Here is a 13,169-nt window from a genome sequence, read left to right as displayed (position 1 = left end):
TGTGCTACCCCTAAGCATCCTAATTAATCAGTGTGTTCTGTGGATGAGAGATCTTGATCTTCTTTTCTTGAAATGGATGGTCTTTCCACAGCGTTACATTTATCTAAATTAGCATTCAAATTGAGTAGTCTGTTGAAAGATCAGGAAATAAATGGCTTCATTTAAAATATAGTACCTGAAATCCAACATAAGTATTACATAAAGAATTGTACATAAGGGTTATAGGGTTCTGTCTTGAGATTTTATAATTGTTTTCAGTCCAGTTTTTTTGTATGGTTGGAATGAGAAAAAATATAATGGTGATGGTGGTGGTGGTTATTCTAGCAAAGAAAATGAATCTGATTTTATTGACTATTTAATACATGTTTATCAAATTTAAATATCCAAAAAAAAAATGTGAACATCAATCCTTGATCTAAATTGTCATGCTTTACAATAAGCATATTGTTTGTATTCAACAATGCAGTAACATATCTGTTCAGACTCGAGTCAATTCTGTAAGAGAAAGGAATATTATAATATTTTTCCCTTTTATGAAGTCATAGAAGACAGGATTTCATGAGTGGCATATTGATAACGATACTATAGTGATTTACTCTGTATGTCTTACTCAACTGTTGTTTTATTGTTTCTTAGGATACTAGAGTAGAAATATTTAGTCCGATTTATAGCCTTTTACAACAGGAGGCCCATTTTAAGTGGATTTGGTTTAAATAAGGGAACTACATAAACTTTTCTTTTAGCCTAGTCTAAGATAAAGGAGAAATTTTATAACAGAAAACAGACCTAAAATGATTTTTTAATATATTCCCAGCATATGTCTTCAACTGTAATTTGACCATGTGCTAACTAGTTATCTCATATTTTTCAATGGAATTCAATAACTAAATGCTTAATTATAATCTCTGTGAATTGATATTCATTTGTATCCTTTAAGCATTTTTGGATACTTTGCAGAATACAAAAAGAATACATATTTAGAATTTTTTATATTCTAAATATACATTGTATCATGTATATTCTAATCTGTTACTATGTATGTTAATAATTTAGTTCTTAATCTTATCTCAAAGTCAACATGAGCTCCAGATTTCACACTAGAAACTTATATTTTTGTCTTAGAATTTATTTTGAGATAAAGTAGATATTATATCATTGAAAAGTACTGCTTAATAGATTTATAATAAATATTTCTTTTACAGAAGACATTTTAACAGTGTCTCTTCTTTGAGTTAAAATTCTCTATTTCAATGTGATTATTCACAACTTTATATTTCATGTCATATAAATTTAATATCCATAATTGATATTTGAAAATACAAATCTAACAATTTTTTATTCTGTCCCATTAAAAATAGTATCTGTATTAATAATGATATTTAGTTTTATTATATTACACTTTACTAAAAGTAGAATATTTGTATAATACATACAAATTCAGATAGTACAGATATATAATAATGCATTCATTCATTCAGCAGGTATTTGAATGCTTATTCTGTTCTCCATATTTAGTCTTAAAAATCCTTTAGGAAAAATTATATAAACATATGTTCAATCTTGGTATTTTAATACTGTCAAATTTGGCCACATATACTTTTTTCTCCATCTATTTAAACTACTTATGCTTGCTTCTCTGATAACTTAGTACTAGAATTGCTTTGGCTTCATATATTGTTTTTCGGTTTGTGATGTTTCAGAAATCTGGAACCTGGCAAAGCGAACGTTAGCAATGAATGCAAGCATTACGATGCTTATTACGAAGCTTATTACGAAGCATTACGAAGCTTATTACGATGCTTACTATATGTCAGATACTTTTCTAAGTGCTATTTATATATTCTGATTCATTTAATCCTAAGAACATCCCTGTAATGTAGGTTAATGTTTACAACGTACACATTTAACTTTTCTTTTTCCATTAGTAAACCAGAATTAATGCAGTCTGGACGTTTATTCTTTTGTCATGCTACTGATAAATAAAAAATAAATTCTCTTCATAAAAAAACCTTCCTTCCTACAAAATGCTGTTGGAAGTATGAGTTATTTTGAAATCCTGGCAGCATTCTTTGCTGTCTTGAATAGTGAGCACAGTCAAGGTGTGTGCCGTAGTAAAAATAATCATTAAAATGTTTTACTGCTTCCATCAGGTTAACCACTGTGGACCCAAATCCAACATTCTGATCCTTTTCTTTGATTCTCAGGTAGTTTTTGGTACCTTCTTCTTGATCTCTAGCATTAGCCAGTTCAGGCCTGCTTCCTTGCTGTCTGTTTCATCTTGTTCTCCCTGCTTTGCCCTCCATGGTTCTTCATTATCCCTCCAATCTTGTGTAACGTGCCTGGCCTCTGTCACATTTCTACTTCAGTTCAACTGTGATTGTATCCTCTGTATTTCTCTTATTCCTTTCCTCCCCTTTCTAATGGAACTTGGCAAAATTCTGGGTAGACTTCACACAGGAGGAAGATCTTTTAGCTGGGACTGCAAGTATGAGTTGGAGCTCACTAACTCATTGGGAATGGAGTTGGCAGACAGAAAAACATGAACGGGCAAGTCTAAGTTTGAAACGGCATGGAATATTCGGGAAACTGAATCCAGTGTTGCTGAAATATAAGGTATGCTTGTGTTGAGTGTACGGTAGACAAGGTTTGGTTGGCAAGATAGGCAGGAGTTATATCATTTCAGACTTTTGTGGTCCGCGGGAATGCATGTGAACTGATGTAATATCTGGGGGGTTAAGTGGATCAGATTTCTCTTTTGAAAGATCACATGGACAGTGGTATACAGCGTACATTGGGTGGTTACGAGTTAAGACTATATTAGGAGTCTAAAGCTCTCTAGCTGTTCCCCTAGGAGGTGGGATCCACAGTCGACTGAACCCTTTATTTTACCAGATCTGATTTTCTGATCAACCTTTGGGTAGCATCCATTCATTCAACAAGTATTTATTGAGCCTCTACTATGTGCTAGATACTGTTCTAGGTCTCAGGGATTACAATGGTGAATAAAGCAGACAAGGTTCCCTGGAGCTTATATTTTAGTAAGTAAAAATAAACTTGGTTGGGGAGGAGGGTGAGTACGTAAAAATGGCCACGGAGAAAATTAAACAGGGTAATGTAATAGTGAACTACAGGATATGAAGGTGATTGGAGAGAATATGATTTGCAGGCTGGAATAATGTTCAGCCTTGGTCGATCTAGTGCCTTTCTTCTCATTGCTTTTATTAACAACATGGGGAAAGAAACAAGAATGTGCATTACTCACACCTGTTCATTCAGGAAGTTGGGTTATGTCCTAGACATCTCTCCTGATTCCAGACCAGGTCGACCACAGCTTTTAAATGTCCACAAAACGTGGGCCTGCAAATGGCAAAAGGACACTTTTATTTGTAAAGTACAGGATTACTTCTGGTGCTTTTAAATGTTTTGTTTTGTTTTTTATTTAAAGAAGGTTTGCAGGTGCCAAATATTTATATACTATTCTGGTTTTCCCCTTTAGATTAAATCATAATGTATGTTCAGAAATGTAATATTTTAATATTCTAATAGTTTTTCTCATGCTTTAATGGCTACTTAAATATTATGCAGGGCAACCAGTCTTTTGATTACATTTTTAAAGATCATGAAATGCCATGCTTTCTTTTCATTTTTTTCACATTGGTACTTGCATACAAATTCTTAGGTTATTCACTTTATTAGTAAAAAAATAGCTTGTTTTAAGATTGATTTTTTTTTTCTTTGTTTTTTTGAAGAAATTATCTATGGACTTTTTAATGAATCTCCTTAAAAACATTGGATTGCAAACATTTGCGGTTTTAAAAAATACTTCTTATAAAGATTATGATGCTTATCATTTAAATATTTTTCTTCTCTGTTGTATCCTAAGAAACATTTGCAGGGAACGTGCGGGTTCAGTCCCTGGTCTGGGAACTAAGATCCTGCAAGCCACACAGCACGATCAAAAAATAAAAAAGAAAAAAGAAACCTTTGCAATATGTTCTAAAATGCTCTTTTTAGAAATTAAGACTGCTGGTTGGTAACTATTTGACTCCATAAATGTAGACTGAAGACCCATTTCCTTGTTGCCTTTTTTTGTTTTTTGATGTATGGCATGATTTTAATTGAGAAATATCTTATACAAAGATAGGTGCATGGGTGATATAAATGTATAGTTTACAGAATAACAGAAAAACAAATACCCGTATTGTCATCATCCACCTTCAGAAACAGAAGATTCTAATTCCTCTGTGTATCTCAACCCTCTGACATTAAAAATTACCACATGCATATGTATTCCTAAATCCTGTTTTTGTTCTTTATGTAAGTAGAATCACATTGATTGTCCTTTTGTGAGATATATTTTTTTTATTGAAGTATAGTTGATTTACAATATTGTGTTAGTTTCAGATGTATAGCAAAGTGATTCAGTTATGAATGTTCATTTTTTCAGATTATTTTCCATTATAGGTTATTACAAGATATTGAATATAGTTCCCTGTGTAACAGTAAATCCTTGTTGCTTATCTATTTTATGTATAGTATTTTATATCTGTTAATTCCATATTCCTAATTTATCCTTTCCCCCTCCTTTTCCCCTTGGTAACCATAAGTTTGTTTTCTATGTCTCCGAGTCTGTTTTTGTTTTGTATGTAGATTCATTTTTTGTTATTTTTAAGATTCCATTCCTTGTTGCTCTTTAAAATTATGGTGACATTGCCAGAGTTCCCAATATTTTTCTTGGTTTCTTTTTTTTAATCAAAATCAGGGAAACAGAAATGCTGCAAACACTTCACTTTCTTCAAAGCTTCCACTCTGGTTTTCTGTCTTTTATGTTGTTGATAGAATTATTCTGATGGTCTATAAAACTCAGTTTTCTAATTTGCCTTCAGATATGTCAGGTATCTAATATCAGAAAAGTTCAAAATCAATGATGGGTAGAACACTTCCAAATAATATTTAGCAGGTACTTTCTATATTGAAGTCACCTGCAAATCCTCCAACTGAAGGTCAATTTGAACAACTGAGAATTCACAAAGAAGTCTTATAAATAAAAGGGGTTTCCTGTACTGTAGTCTAAAAATGCTTCTTTAATAACTACATAATCCTGAAAATAAAGTTATTACTTAGATTTCATTTCATCTCACTTCATTTACATATATCTTTGATAGATTCTTTTAATTTTCTGATCCACAAATATGTTTTAAAGGAGTATTTTATATCATTTGTTGGATGGATAAATAAGTATATGTGACCTCTGACTCAGAAACTTGATGTCTTGCTTAATTGTGTTTCCAGGCATAGATTTCTTGGTTCAGCTGTATGCACAGGTAATGGTGGCTTGTGATCTGTTCATTGTGGGAAGTGAGATATGTCTTTGTCCCCCAGTACCTTGCAGTTTGGCTAGTAAAAATTAATTGGGAAAGGGAGAGAGAGAGAGAAGAGACCTAATGTTTGCTAAGGGACGCACTGATCCTAACTAGTTTTTCATTCTTCATTTAAAGTTTTAGTTTTATGTGTTATCTCTGTCTTCCTCCACTCTTTCCACACCTAGACACGTCTGAATCTCATTTCTTTCCTTGTTTGTCATATTAACCCTTTCTTTCCAAATTTCATCTATCACTGCCCTAGTGTAGTTACTCCTAACCTTACATTTTGATAGTACATTAGCCTCCTCCCTGGTCTCTGTTCCTTCCGGTTTTCCTCCCTCTAATCCGTATCACATGTAACTCCAAGGAAACATTTTTAAAACATGCTTATACCCTAGTCAAAAAATAGTTTTCACGCCTTTATCATCAAATTCAGGTTTGTTCCTTCTGACCTTCACTGCTTGCCTGTGACCTATATACAACACTTCACTCCTTTCCAGATGGTCTTAGGTTCACAGCGTCCCCACCCCTCCATCAACCTTCCCTTACTCGGTCATATTCGTTCCTTCTCTACATTTGCTCACAACAGTGCACCCCTCTTCTTACTGGTAGATTCATATCCTTCAAGGAACAGTTCAGGCTCCATACCTTTTTGTCAAAAGCTTCCCCAACTCCTCACACTTCAGAGATCACTGCATCGTCTGAAATGCCATTGCATCTGCTGTCTCTGCCATTCTTTCATTCATTAATGGGTGACCTTTCTATTTTATACTCTTACTCATCTTCTTATGTTTGCATTGTGTCCCCAAGTATGTGTAGCACCTGAGTGACAGGGGTCCAGCTCCTAGCCCATAGTATGTGTTTAATAATTTTTAAAATGTTGATAGGAATTTACTGGGTATTACCTTATGCTTTTTAGGGAGTTTTCCACCACTAGTTACATGGCCAGTACAACCTTAAGTAACATCCTTTCCTACCAATATTAGTATCTAAGTTCTTCATTGTTTTTAATTTTTATTTTTTTTAATTTTTTGGCCATGCCGCATGGCTTGTGGGATCTTAGTTCTCTGACCAGGGATTGAACCCAGGCCCTCGGCAGTGAAAGCACGGAGTTCTAACCGCTAGACCACCACAGAATTCCCTCTTCATTGTTTTTAATTTGTCCTTTTATGTATTTAGTGATGTGATGCAGATAAGTTTCCATTTGAGAGAGCACTAAAAAGCTGCTCGGATGCCCAGTGTACAGATGCTCACCTTTTGGTTGGGAAACTCTTAAATGTTGCTATCCATAGGGATTTTCCTTTGAAATAACCCCCTAATAAGTAATCTCCTGCCTCAAGGCGTGTGGAGTGGGGAGTGGATTAGTGTTTTGCCTCCACTCGCCAACATTCTGATTGCAAAGCAGAGGGCAGGGAGCCCTCAGTCTGCAGACTTTCCCTGAATTCTCTTAATTTTAGTAAAGGTATATCATGTGGTCCATAGGTATGGCCCCTTTCTAGTTTAACAGTGTCTTATACACTGTTTGTGCTTCTGCTAGGATATAGGGAAGGGGTGGTAACACTGTATGACTGTGTGGCCAAGGATTGGGATTAGGGATCAATTTAAAAAAATAAATTTTCCAGCAATTCCCTGTTGAAGAGGTGTCTGGCGCCTCCAATTTCTGAACCTTTCTGGAGTCTGCTGCTTCAGTCAACTTACTTTTTATCGCCCCCTCTCCCTACCCCTTTGCTAGAGAAAGCTGAGCTGCCGGCCACACATCCATTTCGTTTTCTTCTGTGATTTTGTTGACTCTGCTTGTCTGGTGGTATCTTCTTTCCTATCCGCTTTGTCCTTGTGGAGTTATACGTTTTTATTGTTTACTGTCATTTTAGTGGGGTTTTGAGAGGGAGCTGCATTGTGTGATTAGTGGGTTATGTTTACCGGGAAGTGCTAGCTAGTGTTCTTTTCTTTTGATTTTCTTTCTTTTTTTTTTTTAAGTAATAGATTCACAGGTTTTAAGAGGACAAAAGGACAAGAGGATAAATAGGACAAAAGGTATCCAGTGGAAAGTCTTTGTCCCACATCCAGTTCTTCCCATACCCATCTGTGCACATACAGCATCGATTAATCTGAACCTTGATTTTTAAACTTTAAAAAAAAGTCTGAGAGATTATAAATTATACCTATTTTTTATTCATTTGTTTGGCTGCATAATATTTCATTTTAGTATATTATTAAATAATTCTATCAGCTTTTATTTTATGTAGCTAATATTTAAGGACAGAAATATTTGGTTACTATTAATTATATTAGCTAACATTATTGAGTTATTATTTGCCAGGTGGTGTTCTAATCTCTCTATGTATGTTAATTCATTTGATGTTCAAAACAAGGCTACTGAGGTAAATATTATTCTCGTCTCCATTTTATAAGCCAGGAACAGGGGCAAATGGCTTAAGTGACTTATTCAAGGTCACAGCTTGTAATCAGTAGTGTCAGGATTTAAACTCTGGCCCTATGACCCACTCCCCAAAGTCTTAGCCTTCAAGCTATACTACTACCCCTTCAAGGGTAAAAATATTTCCAATGAATTTTTGAATTTGTAAAAAATTGATAGGCCTAGTGGCCCGCTGAAATAAAATACATCTTAGTTATATAGTTTGGTTGATTTAATGAATATATTGGGTAAATAATTACTCTGTGTTTGATCAAGTTAAATCTACTGAATTGGATACATGTTTTATTTTTCAGTGTAATAGTTTTTCATCATTACATTACATTGTAAATATGCTGTCCATCCCTCCTGTCAGCTCTTCTGTTTTCACCTCACATATGTTTCTCTCCTTTCCTGTATTATCTGTTGATTTAACTTATTAGGGCCTCGCTGATATTTAAATCTTTTCTTTCTCAAATTTATTAAAAGGTAAATTTTTTTGTTACCTATCAGTTTGGTTTCTCCATATCCAAGTGACAGCAATAAATATTAACATAGCATTAAATATTTTGTAAAGGACATCTTTATAGACTCCACCATCCTGTGGTATAAGTATTACTGTAATTTCCATTGTGTGGACTCAGTGATTTTCAAAGAATTAGCTTCATTATGAGCAATCAGAGCCAGGTCTTCTGAACTCCGGTCCTTTTGCATACGAAAATTTTCAGAAGTCATTCTCTTTTCTGTATTTTAGCTGGAGCTATAACGATTTAGCTTTTTAGAATGTTAGCTTTTGAAAATACCATGAGACTTGACATTTAAATTTCTTGTCAACTTGTGAAAGTGGTCCATTTCAAAATTTGATTGGGTTCTCATTTTGAGGAAAGATTTACGAATTTTTATTGTCGAATTCTTAAGTTGTTGCAAATTGTACTGAAGTAAATAATTCATGCTATGAATTTGGCATTAGCTTTCTTCACATTTATTAACCTCACAACTTCTCCCTAATCCTACTTCCTCATTTAGCCTCTTAAAGCACTAGTACAGGCCCAATCTTTGGAATTGTCTGTTTATAGGAAAAACCAATTAAACTAACTCTTTCCTTGATTGAACATAATCTCAGAGTCATCCTGTTTCCTCAGCAAATTGTTATATGTGTCGTATATCTTACTAACACATTTTTAACACATTATTGTGTATGTTGATCATATGATTGTTCTTGAAATGCCTTTACTTTCCATTGTGACGTTACTTAGAGGTGCTGCCTGTCTAGCTGACTGGATGAATTTTCTTTCCTCCTATTTTTCCCAATGTATAACTCCCAGCTCTGCAGTGTAGCACTATGAAGCCAGGAAGGGCAAGGCAGACACTTTATATATGAAAAAAGGGCCTTTACAGACACACACATACACATATTTTCTTTTTACATTATCTTATTTCTGGTAGGTGGTTTCATTTAGACACTTTGATTTCATGTAGACACTTTGAGGACATACACTTATTTTCATAACAATCATAATCATGAACTGTTAAAAGTGAATTAAGACATGAATATGCATGAAGAAATTAGATGTTCCTAGTATGAATATATGGCATCAATGTGTCTTGAGTGAATTACAGACTTTACTCATTTCTGGGCCATTTGTTTTATATATAGATTAAATATAGATAATTACTCATTGGACAAGTTACTTTATTACTTTGATGTATCTCAGAGTACCACATGCAGTTATAGTGTGATTATTATAATAATTTGGATTCATTAATAAGCAAAATTAACATTTCATATAAATGAAAAATTAAAAATTGGAATTTGATTTTGTTTAAAGTCAATGTTACTTCCAGTGGTTATTTTGATTTCATAGCAGAATTGTATTTTTTAACTGAAGTTTTTAATTCTTTTTAAGCTCACATGTTAAATGTAAAGGTGTTTTGTTACTATTCTAAATTATAGTTAGAAATATTAACTTCTGTAGGTTAAGCATTTCATTTTTGTCTTGTGCCTCACTTGTATGAAAAAATTATGGATTCAGTTTTATTTGTTGGGGGCAAATGTGCACCATATGATGTACTAAACTTAAAATTTATTTTTACATTTATAGAGCACTTAGCCAAATACCTAGCACAACTAGATGTTTAATAACTGTTTTCCTATATATCTCTAATACTTTGTCTTTCAATAGTATGTGGTTTAGATGGATATTAAATGGTTAAACTGCCTAGAAATTATTTGCACACTCATTAAGATTCATTACCCAAGGGAATAAAATGAAAACATTCTAATCAAGTATCATGTTTTAATCCATATTTTTTTATTTTACTTTGTTTTGTTTTTTTAATAGGGATTCATGTTGCTGGTTCAAAGTGATCTTTACCTGCTCTTTTGGGTTAACACAGTTCTTTAGAAAAGCAGATCTCTTCTGGCTATGTAACGCATTTTATTTAATTTTATAATTTTTATGATATCGTATATTAGAGATTGCCAAAAATATAGAAAAATTTTAGAGAACATTTTTGGATTTGATGGATTACCACTCCTGAAAGGGAAACAAAACACTAAATATTTCTAATCCCGCATTATTTACCGCATGGGTGGTTAAATGCTACTTTAAGCCTCATAAAATTAAAAGGGAGAAATCTGCCAACTGTAGCAGGAATTGGATTTAGGAAGAGTGGTACAGAGCCAAAATATTGCTACAGAATTAAATGTCAAAAATCTTCTTTAATAGTAGATATATAGTTCACAGTGCCTGGTTATGATTAATACATTTAATCTAAATCACGGAAAGTTGCAGTCTCCTTTTCCATAAAATACAGTAGGACACAAATCAGTTTTACTGTAGATGGATAACAATTGGAAAATAATGCATCTTCCCGCCCAATAAATTGTCAGTTATACCTTTTAACTAAAATCAATTCATCTTTCCAAAATTTATTGCAATTTCTAATAATAAATCTCCTCAAATGTTTATTCATTTGGTTTTTGATACATTTGTGCCACTTTTGCTATGGTCTATTGTTTTCTCTTTTGATTCATTGTAAATTAGAAAATCTATATTGAGTCAGTTTTCTAGTTAAGAAGTTAAAATCTATAACCGAGCACCTTTTTCACTCTCCATTGTACATTTTAATACCCTTGAACTTGAACTTAAATGCAATCCAGTAAATTCTTTTCAGAAGGAGATTAAAAGACTTTTCAGTCTAACTTCTTGAGTAAGGGCCAAATTCACAAAACAAGCACTTAGGAGGTCATTAGATGATTGTTGTCATAGATCCATTGTTGAATCAAAAAGTGGGGAGAAGGAGATACACAGAGTAGCACCATGATTTCATGTAAGTATCTGGTACAAAGAAGAGTAGGATCACATTGGGAGCCTGCTTTTTTTTCCGTTGATAGCAGTAACCCAAAAGGAAACACAATAATCAGCTATGTTCTATCTATGTCTGACACAGAGGTTTTCCCCTTATTAATCTCCAGATACACTTTTTGAATCTCTATGTATACATTTTCAGATTGTTCTTTTTTTAATGTATCCTAAGTGTGAAAAGTGTGAAATCAGATTGGTTTTTCACACACTATGTTTTAGAATGTAGTCGTTATTGATTTTTAATTCAATACATGATGCATGAGCATTTCCCATTCTTTATACTCTTAATATTATCATTAGACTTAAATTAGATGTTGAAATACTGGATGGTGAACACTGACTTTGTCATTTTAATTTTATACCTTTCTTTACCTATTTCACAGTGAGGTCAGATTGGTATATGGGTTGTTTTTGGTTTTTTTTCCACCTACACCTCTACTGTACTATTACATAAAATTTTAAAATGAAAGTGAGAATCAGTTTTTTCTTTCCCACAAATTTAACAAAAATGTGTTTGCAATCAGCATGTTCTGAGGCTTGGTATTAAGTCAACACTTTTTATATCAACTAAAATTCTAGAATACATTTTCGGAAGGGATACTATTAGAGATGAAAGTGACATTAATTTGAATCAAGCCTATAACTCATTGACAAACTTGTGTCATCGCTAATATATAAGATGCTATATGATTAATTTAGCAGTTAAAAAAGGTAATTTGTATAGCCACAATAGCTGAAATAGAATTCATTAATTGAGCTAACTGTACAGTGGGGAAAACATGTTTTCTAAGGCAAAGACCTGACATGAATTACAGGTCTTACTTGTTCATCTAAAAATAGCGCTGCTTTCTTTAAAGCTGTGAACTTACTGATTTTTTTGATATATGGATTCTTTAATATAAAGTGTGTTACTCATTGGTACTTACCAGATTAATTTCTGTATTAACAAATTAGAGGTTTTAATAAATTTAGCTAGCTGTGAAAACCTTAAAAGTAATCTCTGACTTATGTGTACCTCCTAATTTGATTTTCATATCACATTAGATATGAAAGTAAATCAAATCATGCTCTTTTAAATAAAAATGATCAACTGAAATGCTTATGCCTTTCTTTTAAAATACCAATAATAGATTTTAGTGGTATTCCTCTGGTGGTTTTATAAACATTGGTTAATGATACAGAGTCAATGTATTACTTAAGTGTTAATAGTTTTTCTCTATTACTGTCAGTAATGAAGATGATAACGATAGCTACAAGATCACAGTTATCACCTTTGCATGGTAGCGTTCAGTTTTGCAAGGGATAACAGGGTTGTCCTTTCAAAGGAGGAAGTTAAGGTTCTGAGAAGATAAGTAAGTAACTGACATAACCAGTAAGGTGTAGAGCAGGGTCAGTTGTCTGATTCTTGGTCCAGCATCCTTTTCTATTTTCCCCCACCTGCCTCTCACTAACCTTTTCAGTTGAGTATACATTCGTCCTAGAGACTGCAATTTTGTTAACATTTTTAACCGTAGTTTTAGGAATTGCCAGGTGAACTTTACCATTTTCAAGCAAAGTGAATGCTTTTAAGGAGGTCAATTAGTAATCTATTTATTTCTCTCCAATTCTCTAGTTCAGTGTCTCGGCCATTGACATAGCCTAACTAGTCTCCTTGGTTAGCCTTTCCTTCTCTACTCTCTTTCCCGCTGTTAGCAACTCTCTTCAAATTCTAACATGATCTTTGTGACCCATTTGACTTCTAACTTAAACCTATTAATGTCTTCCCTTGGTTTAACCAACACAATGTAAATTCCTTTCTTCCTGTTCTAGGTCTTTGCCATTAGGACTTCCACTTATCTTTCCATCTTCTTCATGTCCTAATTCCCCCCAGTTGATGCATTCTAAATGAGTCTTGCACTTTCCAGTGTCTGTCATTTGGCTCCTACCATTGTTTGAAACTTCACAGTTTTCATGTCAGTCTGGAGAAATCTTGCCCGTTCATCAAAATACGTTTCAGTTAAAACCTTATCTGAAAACTTCCATGCC

General features: G+C 33.4%; 1 protein-coding gene across 2 annotated transcripts in view; it reads left to right on the top strand.

Annotated features, from left to right (window-relative positions):
• The window catches only part of GPATCH2 (G-patch domain containing 2), a 165,761-nt gene that overhangs the window by 23,672 nt on the left and 128,920 nt on the right, over window positions 1–13,169 (top strand). The gene's annotated exons all lie outside the window — the stretch shown is intronic.

This window comes from Stenella coeruleoalba (assembly GCF_951394435.1).
Source record: "Stenella coeruleoalba genome assembly, chromosome: 1".
Taxonomy (NCBI): domain Eukaryota; kingdom Metazoa; phylum Chordata; class Mammalia; order Artiodactyla; family Delphinidae; genus Stenella; species Stenella coeruleoalba.
Note: the sequence above shows the minus strand (reverse complement) of the source record. Positions and strands in the feature narration are given on the sequence as shown.